The 10591-nt window shown below is 37.1% G+C and overlaps 1 pseudogene; it reads right to left on the bottom strand.

The window, feature by feature from the left end:
* Positions 1–5589: 5589 nt before the first annotated feature.
* LOC105038558 (putative 12-oxophytodienoate reductase 11) lies at positions 5590–10591 on the bottom strand (annotated as a pseudogene).

Consider the following 10591-nt stretch of genomic DNA (forward strand, 5'->3'; position numbering starts at 1 on the left):
GTCTTTTTGATACTTCAAAACATGCAGTACGGCTCTACGAATCATACAACTCTTGTAGGTGAGTGATCATAGCCCTGACAGTTAGCATGTGCTCATGCTGGTTTTGTAACTTATTAGTCATTGAAATCAGTATGTAGCACTTGATCTGATTGTCATCATCCATCCATTTTTCTTGTGCTACCTTCTGCTCAGCACTAGGATGACTTGGCAAAGTAGGAGGGTCTTGGTCAAATACATATCCTATTTTCTTCGAAATTAAGACAATCTTAAGATTTTTGAGCTAGTCATTGAAGTAGATTCTGGTCAGACGGTTGGACTCTAGGATACGAGCTAAAAGATTCGAAGCTGGCATGGTTAAACTACAAGAGTAAAGATTCTAGTTAAATATTTGTACTTAAGTTTATATTTATTCAAAAAACTTTAAGAAACAGATAGGCTCTGACTATTTTCTTGAATCTCTCACACTCTCTGGGTGAAGAAACAAAAATCCTAAGATGATAAAAATTTCTAATAGATACTACAGTCCCACCGATGTGTATGCATCTCATCTGATAGATATTGGTAATATGCATACCGATGAGTGGATAACTCTTGTCCAACGCTTCTCTAAGCATGTTACAACAATTCAGTCTCTAAGTCATGTGGGCTCACCTGACAAATATTGATCATACTCCTTAGTTAAGTCAGACCCACCATTCAACGCAAGAGTGAAGCCATCATTAGGTCCCTCACTTGTTAAGATATTGGGCTCAACCCCATCATCACCTTGTAGTAACCTTTTGCTAATAGAGTAGTTATATGTTCTCAGTGCAACTGAACCACTGTGACCAGTCAAGAATAATCAGTACCAGTAGCACGTCCACACATCTATAATGGTGGAAGACTGCTAGACTGAATATATGCGAGAAAGTTTTGATTTAGGTCTCATCTAATTAGTCATCATAATGACTAGTCTAATTAGCATGGGCTAAACCAAACCATCAAGCAATCTTATTCAAGACTCAATCTTCTAAATTAATCAGGTAAGTGGAGATCGATAGGAGGCACCCCCTTAAAGAATCAAGGATCCTAATTAAATAACCATCTTTTAAATACTTATCTTAGACACCAATTGATCGATTGATTTCAAATAGGTTAGCTTAAGTGATTCAAGCTCGAGCTACTGAGCCGAATTAGGTCTTTGGGTCAATCGATTTAACATATAGATGTCAATCGACTCGACCAACTACAACTATATATTGATTTGACCCTGAGTACTCTTGATGTAATCCTAATCGACTCTTGACTTGATTTGATCAACTGCTTATCTTGATTGGATTCCATTATGTTCAAATCAAAAATCCTAAGTGTAATTAAATTACTAGATCTAATCTGATTTACCCATGTCCAATGACTCATGCATAAACATAAATTTTAGGTCTAAATTCTAAATTTTAGATCTAAATTATTTACATGAATTAACTTATTAATATCTTGAAACTAATTTTCAGATCTAAGCAATCATTCATATATCTCATATATGATTAAAGATCAAATCTAAAACTATTCAACATCGATATAGGACAACCTCTGCAACATAAGGTGTAAACCTTATGCTAGGATAATCTTATAGCATATCGATATCGAACTAATAAATATATTTCAGATCTAAATTAATATTCATATATCTCATACATAAATAAAATCATATCTAAACATGAAAATACTTTTCAAAATATATTTATTTCAGATCTAATCATATCAATTCAGATCTAATCATATCAATTCAAATCTAATCATATAAATTTAAATCTGATTAGAAATTAGATCTCATCTTATTTTCATGCATATATATGAATCCGTGGCTCTGATACCATTGTTGGATTTTGAGATATCATGCATGTAGATTTTTTAAAATAATTTTGAAACAATCAGTGAAAAATTAGATCGATTAAAATTATTTTAATCTATACATGCATAGGTCTAATCTTACACCTATGGATCTAGTTCATATGATGAAAATAAAACGATCATGCATCTTATTTTAGAAATAAAAAAATAACTAGATAATCAGATTACCTATCTGAATCGCTAAACTCTTTCTTTAGATCTAGATCTAAGGATGTCTGTAGATTCCATTGAAGCTGCACATGTATCTGGCCTATACAGGTATCTATATGGGGCTGAAGCAGATCGGAAGCATCAGAGACCACCAAAGTGATAGCTCTCTTTCAGATCTTTGCTTCACTAGTTTGGATCTGATCTCCTTCTTTGACCATCGTAAAAGAAGATCTAAGGATGAATCTACGCACAAACTCCTTTCACGCAGGGTCAGAGGAGGAATAGAGGTGATAAAGAACTTATTCTCCTTTCTTTTCTCTCTCTTTCTGATCTCTCTCTCTATATATGGCCGACCAAGGGGGTTAGGGCATGTGGAATAAGGGATGGAAGAAGAGGGGGTGGCACAGATGGATACAATGTCTTGTGTTATCTTCATGCCCAAGAAAATCCTTCCTTTTATAGATGGTGGCCAAGGGGGTTAGATAGAGTTTAATTGAATTTAAACTCTTATCTGATAAGAATTCAAACTCAATCATGAACTAATTTGATCCCAACAGATAAGGAGATAGAGAACACTATGGAGAGGGTGACAACTTTGAACTTGCACCCCCTCTCCCTAATTTTTCTCCAAAGTGCGATGCCAAAGAAGGGGTACATCCCCATGTGCACCCCCCATTTCTGCCATGAGAGAGGAGAGAGAGTCTCAGTAAACCCAAAACTCTTGCATCTTTATCAATTTGGATTTAGTTCATTCTAGACTTAATCCTAATCCAATTAGGATCCAAATTTGAAACCAAAAGCACAATTAGATCAAGTCTAAACTAAGTAAATCTAATTTAATTATTTAAAACTTGATCTCCAACTTGATCTTATCAAATTGGATTGCAATAAATGCAATTAGGTCCTCCTTGCTAACTGTTAGCTGATCCTATACTTATAACTTTTACAAATTGATCCAAACCATCAATTATATTGATAATTTGATTATGATCCAACCATTTGATCTGATCAAGCCTCTTTTGTGTGTAATCTTATAGATTCTATTCTATCTGATAGTGAGACATACTATGATCTCTATCATAGTATCATCGAAATACTTTTCAATGGGTTGGAATACTTTTAACTCTCACCCATCAAGGATCATCAATCCAGAATGATCCTAGTAAGCTCTCACAATCTACTAGTGATGTCTAGCAGCATATGATGGCAATCCAATAGAATAGAATAAATAGAATCCTTAGCTATAGTTACCGTGTGATTCAGTTCTTCTATTGTGAGTTCCGACAAGATGGAGATTATAGAAACTCATCAAACCCCAATATCCATCATATAAAAAATTTGATTAGCTCAAGTCTAAATCATGATACTGATGGAAACTTATTTCTATCAATCACCTTGCTGTGGCTACAGATTTAAAGACTCAGCTTCTCAAATCTTATAGGACTACTCCTTATCTACTAAGGTCGATAGATTCCATCTAAGTGCATACCTTACTCCAATAATAAATCTACTGTAGCCAACATATACTACAATGATCCAAATGGCTAGGAGACTATGTTTATGTGCAGATAAACTATAGCAACCCAATTGTGAGTAGTCGAGACACTGTAGATCAAAGAACTACTCACACCACTACAGCATCGAGAAGATCACTAACAAGTAAGTAGACATCCATGTGATCTCTCATTTGGTCACGTTCAGTATCGATATTCTCTAACAACTATCCGCACCCTCGCTCGGTATCTCTGTACTATAGACTAGAGACTCGTCTATCTCAAAGAAAGCAATCTATGTATCGATCTAACCGAATTAGTCACCATCTCCATGATGATTCATCGATCGAGAGTAATTTAAAAATTAATCATACAAGTCTCTAAGTCTCAATTCTTGAGAATATGTATCTTTAAATTATTAATTTCTAGGACGATTCTTGAACACATTAGATAAGAATGAATAGAAAAATCTATTTTATTGATGAATCAATAGTTTAAGTACAAATATATATCCTAGAATTATTACAATGTGTCTGTCATATTGGTTTCTAGGATATACATCTAATATCTCTGTCCGCCTTTGAACTGGCCACATGGCAAGAACTGGTTGGTCAAGGTGAAAGCTTTGTGGCAAGCTCGTCATGAGCTCTAGTTGGTCGGTTTTACCACATCGATTGTGATCAGTTTGGAAGTATATCACACGTATAAACCAGCATATACATATAAATAGTTAATGATAAATATTAGCAAATATTTGATATCATATGTAGATACTATATATAATTAAAAGAGCATAGATATCAAGAATTCATATGCCAGCAAATTAGCATGTAACTTTTTATACTTATTACTCAACAAATCTAATAAATGGATCACATACCATCAAAATAACAATTCCAGCATATATATCACATATTACCAAAATAGTAGCTCCATTCAGTAGTGGGTTCAAATAAATTATTTGATCCAGGAGGATTACATAACTCAATGTTTACCATCTTGGCCACTGTAGGTAAGGCTGAATAGGATCTAGGAGCATGATCTACCATATTGAAAATTCAAATTATGTGTCACAATGTCGAAGACCATAACTTGGTTGTATGATGCTCGATTGAGATGATACTTTTTTGAAAAAATTAGATAACTTTTTGAGATCTATGCCGTGGCATTGCTCTTTAAAAGGTGCAGCAAATTTAATTATTTCGATCTCAAAATGAGTTGGCCAAATCAAAAATTTGCTTTTTCGGCAAATATTTTGACTAGATATATCTTCCAATCTGGAAAGAATTAAGTAGAGTGATCATGGTGAAGTTCATTTAAAATGATCATTTGATAATCAAACAAATGCATTTTATCTTATTTTAATCTACCATGATTTCTATCTTAGGAGCAGGAGTAACTTAGCTTTCAATACTATAGCCTAATGTTACACTTCTTAACTATCCACTTCAGACGATGATATGATGATGGTGAAAGTCTTTGAAGTTCAAGACATCTGGAGCCACACCACTCTCTATCTTCATTTGATTACTTTTTGAACTGATCCAATATTATGGGCATGCTCACATGCAGCAACCCTCGCTATTTGCCCTCTCACTACTCTCTACTATTGGATAAAACTCTACCTATGGAGCCGATGACATGTACAATTCAAAAGAAAAGAATGACAACAAATAGTTATATAACAATATCCTTGAAACTAGGTAACTATAACCTTTTGATCTCATTTGGTTCAAACCTCCCGCATTATGGCAGATTCCTAGCAGCTTTGATTTCTTCCCAAGTGCGGTTCTAAATTCAACATCAATAGCAAAGAAGGCAGCAAATAAGGAAGCATCATCCTTTATGATCAGTCCTCACACCTTATTGATTGATAAAAAAGAAGGCCCCATCATGATTTTAAATTTTATTGCAATCCCACAATGTGATGCTGGTTGTACAAAATTCCAGCCATTAGACATGCATAGAGATAGTTATAATAGCAGAATGAAGAATTGGCATATTTTAAGCACATGAAGGGCAATACCCTTGAATATGACTTATGATTGACCAATAATTCAGTTTAAATATAATTTTCTTATGGAATAAGTTTCAGGACTCTGTATATGAAAATAGATACAAAGTGTCTATCATTATTTTTTTTCTTATAACAATGAAGCCTAATTTGAGGATTCTAGGAATGGGTAGTCTGTGTATCCAATAACAGGATCTGATGTGTAGAACGTGAACCTATTATACTTGTTGAGAGGAGCATTGAGCTCAAATCTTTTAGGCAAGTCAGGATTAGCCAAAAACCAACGACCATATGCCACTAAATCAGTGTAACCTTTTGCCACAACCTTGTTCCCTTCCTCTCTATCATATCCTCCAACAGTAATGAAAGTTCCCTTGAAAGCCTTCCTCATCGGAAGCAGCCCATGAGGTATTTCATACCTTCCATCCACAAAGCTCATCCTAGGCTCAACCATATGGCAATATACAATGCCATACTTGTTCAGTGCCTCCACCATGTAAAGCCCAAGGGCTTCTGGATTTGAGTCCCAGCACTCCATATAGTCGGCGAAGGGTGAGAGACGGATTCCAACTCTATCTGCTCCGATCTCTTTGACGATCGCTTCGACTATTTTTAAAGCAAAGCGACATCGATTTTCTAAGCTCCCACCATACTCATCAGTCCGATCATTGACGTTGTCTTTCATGAATTGTTCGATAAGATAGCCATGTGCACCATGAATTTCAACTCCATCAAAGCCTGTGAATCACAAGAAAATATACATCAATTGTTTGTTAGGTTGGTGACATTATGTACATGCAACATGCTTATGTTTTTCCTTTTTCCTTTTCCTTTCTAATTATAGAACTAAATGAAGAAATACTTGGACTAGAGTGTATAATTTACCAGCTTCAATAGCATTCTTTGCTGCAAGTTTGAAATCATTAATGATGCAAGGGATTTCCTCAGTTCTTAATCTTCGAGGAGGAGAGTACTCTTTAATAGTGTCATCATGAAGGGTTACAGGTTTGATCCCTCTATCAGTACTAGAAACTGGTGCTTGTCCATTAGGTTGGTAACCTGTGTACGTATGAGACAAATATGTTAGAAGTATATCTAATTAGCATTTTCTTCCTTCTCTTTCATGCATATACTATACTATCATGATGATTTGTGGAGATTTGTGTGCATGAATCTCAAGAAATCTTTTATATTACTATAGGCATCAAATCTAAACCCTTTGATCACCTTTTTTTTCCTTTGAGATTAAACAGTACAAAGAACAAAAGTAGATACATGCACATGTGACACTGCAGTAGAGAACAATACCATAAGCAGACACCCGCCCCGCATGCCAAAGTTGGCAGAAGAACACCCCACCCTTGGCATGGACGGCATCCACAATTGGCTTCCAAGCTTCCACCTGTTACTTTCTCCATATCCCAGGAGTCTCGGGATATCTGACAAAAAAAATGAGCACCCAAAACAAAATGGCAGTGAGACTAAGAGAGTTTTGCCTTAAAAAATACTAGATTAAGCAAAGAATTGACCATTTCAAGGATCTTATAAAGTCTATGCTTTAAAATAGACATGATAGAATGGATTGGAGCTTCTAGTGATCATACCCATAGGCCGTATCCGAGACCCCATTGGCTTCGGCTATGAGAGGGCCTCCTTTGGTGGTCCTCTGAGAGTAGTACAAGATGGTATGTGGTTGTGGAATATTATCACAGGATCTTGATCTTGTCAATGGTGCCAAGACAATCCTGTGTTCAATGAAAACTAAAATAATGCTTGATATTAAAAAAATCAAATAAGGTTACAAAAATGATAAGGATTTTATAATAGACATTAATATTCCATATAACTTTACTTCTTTAAGTTTCATTGACTAGTTTATAAAATTTTCACCCTATGCTGGTTTTGAGTAAGGTCAAAATTCCTTGCTTAGAAAATATATACTCTCTCTAATCCACTGCAGCGGACAAGTTTTAGCCTTCTTCCTCGAATCTGTTTTGTCCAGAAGTTCAGAAATATATGCATTCCAATTATTTGTAGAGGCAAAGATAAGTTTGACCAAAATCAAAATTTGAAAACATATTTCTTTAATTTCACTCGAAAAAATTATTAGTATAACAGAGACCCCATAGGTGATACCATGTTCGGAAAATGTCCCTATATAAAAGTCTTTTGAGCAATATGTTTGCTGTATAAAGCTACCGACCTTAAAAATAGTGATATACGTATATTAAATTCATGAATGTAGAGAAGAAATAGCGTCTTTGACATGAATAGCATTGAAGAGTAGTTAAAAAATATTATGGTCTAGTCAGCCAGATTTATAAGGTCGGAATCCGTGTTCAGCTTGACTGAAATTATTGTCCACTTTGAAGACCCATCAGAATGTACCTCGTATGGCATTGGTGATCCCTCACAGTTTTTGGGCCCGTGCTAGCATGATCGGGCATGCTCGTGCCAAAGCGATTGGACTCGAAAGGTGCCTTTGGGTGGAAGGAGGTTCTGAAGCCTAATAAAATGAGGTAGTCTGAATAAACAGCCAATATGGGATTAAAGTCTCTCTCCCTCTGCAACAGTGGCCTCCCCATTCAAGGGAACGAGCTTGTTGGGGGGAGACCTACATGGGCCACTAGTGTTGCAGTTCGATTAGCCAGGCTTATGAGGTCAAAATCTGTGTCCAACCCGATGTAAAGATATTGTCCACTTTGGGGGCCCACTAGGACGTACCTCATGCAGCATGGGTGACACCTCATGGCTTTACCCTCTTGGACCGATGCTAGCACGATCGGACATACCCATAACAAAGTGACCGGACCCAAAAGGCGCCTCCGCGTGGGAGGGGGACTTTGAAGCCTAATAAAGTGATGTGGTCTGACTGAACAGCCAATGTGGGACTAAAGTCCCTCTCCCTCTGCAACAGTGGCCTCCCCAATCAGAGGACCAAGTCTGTTGGGGGAAGACTTGTATGGGCCACCAATATTGCGGTTCGGTCAGCCAGGCCTATGAGGTCGAAATCCGTGTCCAGCTCGATGTGAAAGTATCGTCCGTTTTGGGAGCCCACCGAGATGTACCTCATACGGTTTGAGTGATCCCTCACGGCTTTGCCCTCTTGGGCCCATGCTAGCGCGACCGGACGTGCCCATGCCAAAGCGATTGGATCCAAAAGGTGCCTCTATGTGGGGGGGGTTCTGAAGCCTAATAAGATAAGATGGCCAGACTGAACAGCCGATGTGGAACTAAAGTTTTTCTCCCTCCATAATAGTGGCCCTCCCAATCAGGGGACCGAGACTGTTGGAGGGAGACCTATATGGGTTCGGTCACTTTGGCACGGACACATCCGATCGTGCTAGCACGAGCCCAAGAGAGCAAAGTCATGAGAAGTTATCCACACTGTATGAGGTACGTCCCGATAGACCTCCAAAGCAGACAATACTTTCATGTCAGGTTGGATATGGTTCCGACCTCATAAGTCTGACTGATCGGATCGCAACAGAAAATATAATTTATAAGAAAGAAAGGGGGGTTGTCAAATATACCTTGCTAGCTGTGGATTACTTTGGCATATTTTATTTCTTTTCACTTTGATTTGGTATCAACTCGCGGCCACGAGAACTTGAGGCTCGCAAGCCACACAACATTATGAAGCACTGCCTATTTAAACATGATTTCAATGTGCTTCAGGTCTTCTAGAAACATAGTCCCACCACCTTCCACCAAGTACTCCATGAGATTCTTGCTATCCACCTTCTATTAAATATTAAATATAGTTTATGTATCTGTCAATTCCATGGCATAACATGCAAATTATTCATGTTTTAAAAAGTAAGGGCCAATTATAATGCATGTTGAAACTTCCAATAAGATTATTCGCCTTCTCTCAAAGGAAAAAGATGGTCTACCTATCTGGAGTGGGCAAATGCAATGTATCTGATGTGAATGAATCTAACTTCAATACTTCATGGTGTGAGTTTTTGAACTTGAGAACACCCTCCTAAGAGGTTACTGGATGCCAGCCTCCTTTTGCCCAGTACAATACAAATGCTATTAGAGTTAAAATTAAGTGCATTTATCGTAAAATTATTGGCTATCGCAACTATCAAAGATGTAATTTCTTGGAGTAGTGATGACCGCCTATGCATTATAAGTTGGATTACAACGAAATGGATGCACCCTTGCTCCATCTGGGAGGTGCATTTGTATTCCAATCTTACTAGTGTTTGTTAAGTATTCCATACAATAAGGAAATCATAGCTAGTGATGCTTCCTCCAGAGTCCCTTTCCAATGAACTAGCCTTGTTGTCTTGGTTTAGGTGTTTTTATATGACAAGTTAAATTTGATGACTAGTTGAGAAGATTCAAAGCTGTCAATTTCTTCTACCAAGAAAAACAAAAGCTGTCAATTTCTTTGGGAAAAAGAAGGCATGTCGACGCTTGCATTGAAAACTGGCATCAGCAATCTTCCAGCACCTCCATGGCAAATCTCCAACTTTGGTTGCATAAATTAACATTTTTTTTCCTTTTTTCTCTTTTTCTTTCATTTTGATAACAGTTCAGCTCTACTATTACCACCTTTGCTTAGGATTCCTACAACAACAACTATAAGAGTGGGCACTGAAAGAATAAGCCTCCCAACGTCGCTTCCTCGCCCTTAATTTCTTCCGTAATTAACAACTAAGGGTGAATGGATCAAACCAAAGTATTCAGGATGCACAATTCGAAATCACTTGGAGCGCTTTACCATATATATGTAATTAAATGGACTTGAGAGGATATGATTCACAATAAATATCCAGAGATGAACAGAAAGAATGAAATAGCAAGATGCAATACTAATTCATGAAATGATTACTCGATTCTAAGAACAATTAATCTATTTGTGACTGTTAGAAAAGCAAGTGAAAAGAAGGTTCTGACCTATGAGAAAGATCAAATTTGCCCATCTTGTGTGGAGTCAGAAGAGGGATGGCTGCCATCTTAAGGGAAAATTATGTAGGTAGTGGAGTCGCTTTTCTTTTGCTTTCCTGGTTCGTCTTTGCTTGGCCACCCG

Source organism: Elaeis guineensis, chromosome 1, assembly GCF_000442705.2.
Source record: "Elaeis guineensis isolate ETL-2024a chromosome 1, EG11, whole genome shotgun sequence".
NCBI classification, from domain to species: Eukaryota; Viridiplantae; Streptophyta; class Magnoliopsida; order Arecales; family Arecaceae; genus Elaeis; species Elaeis guineensis.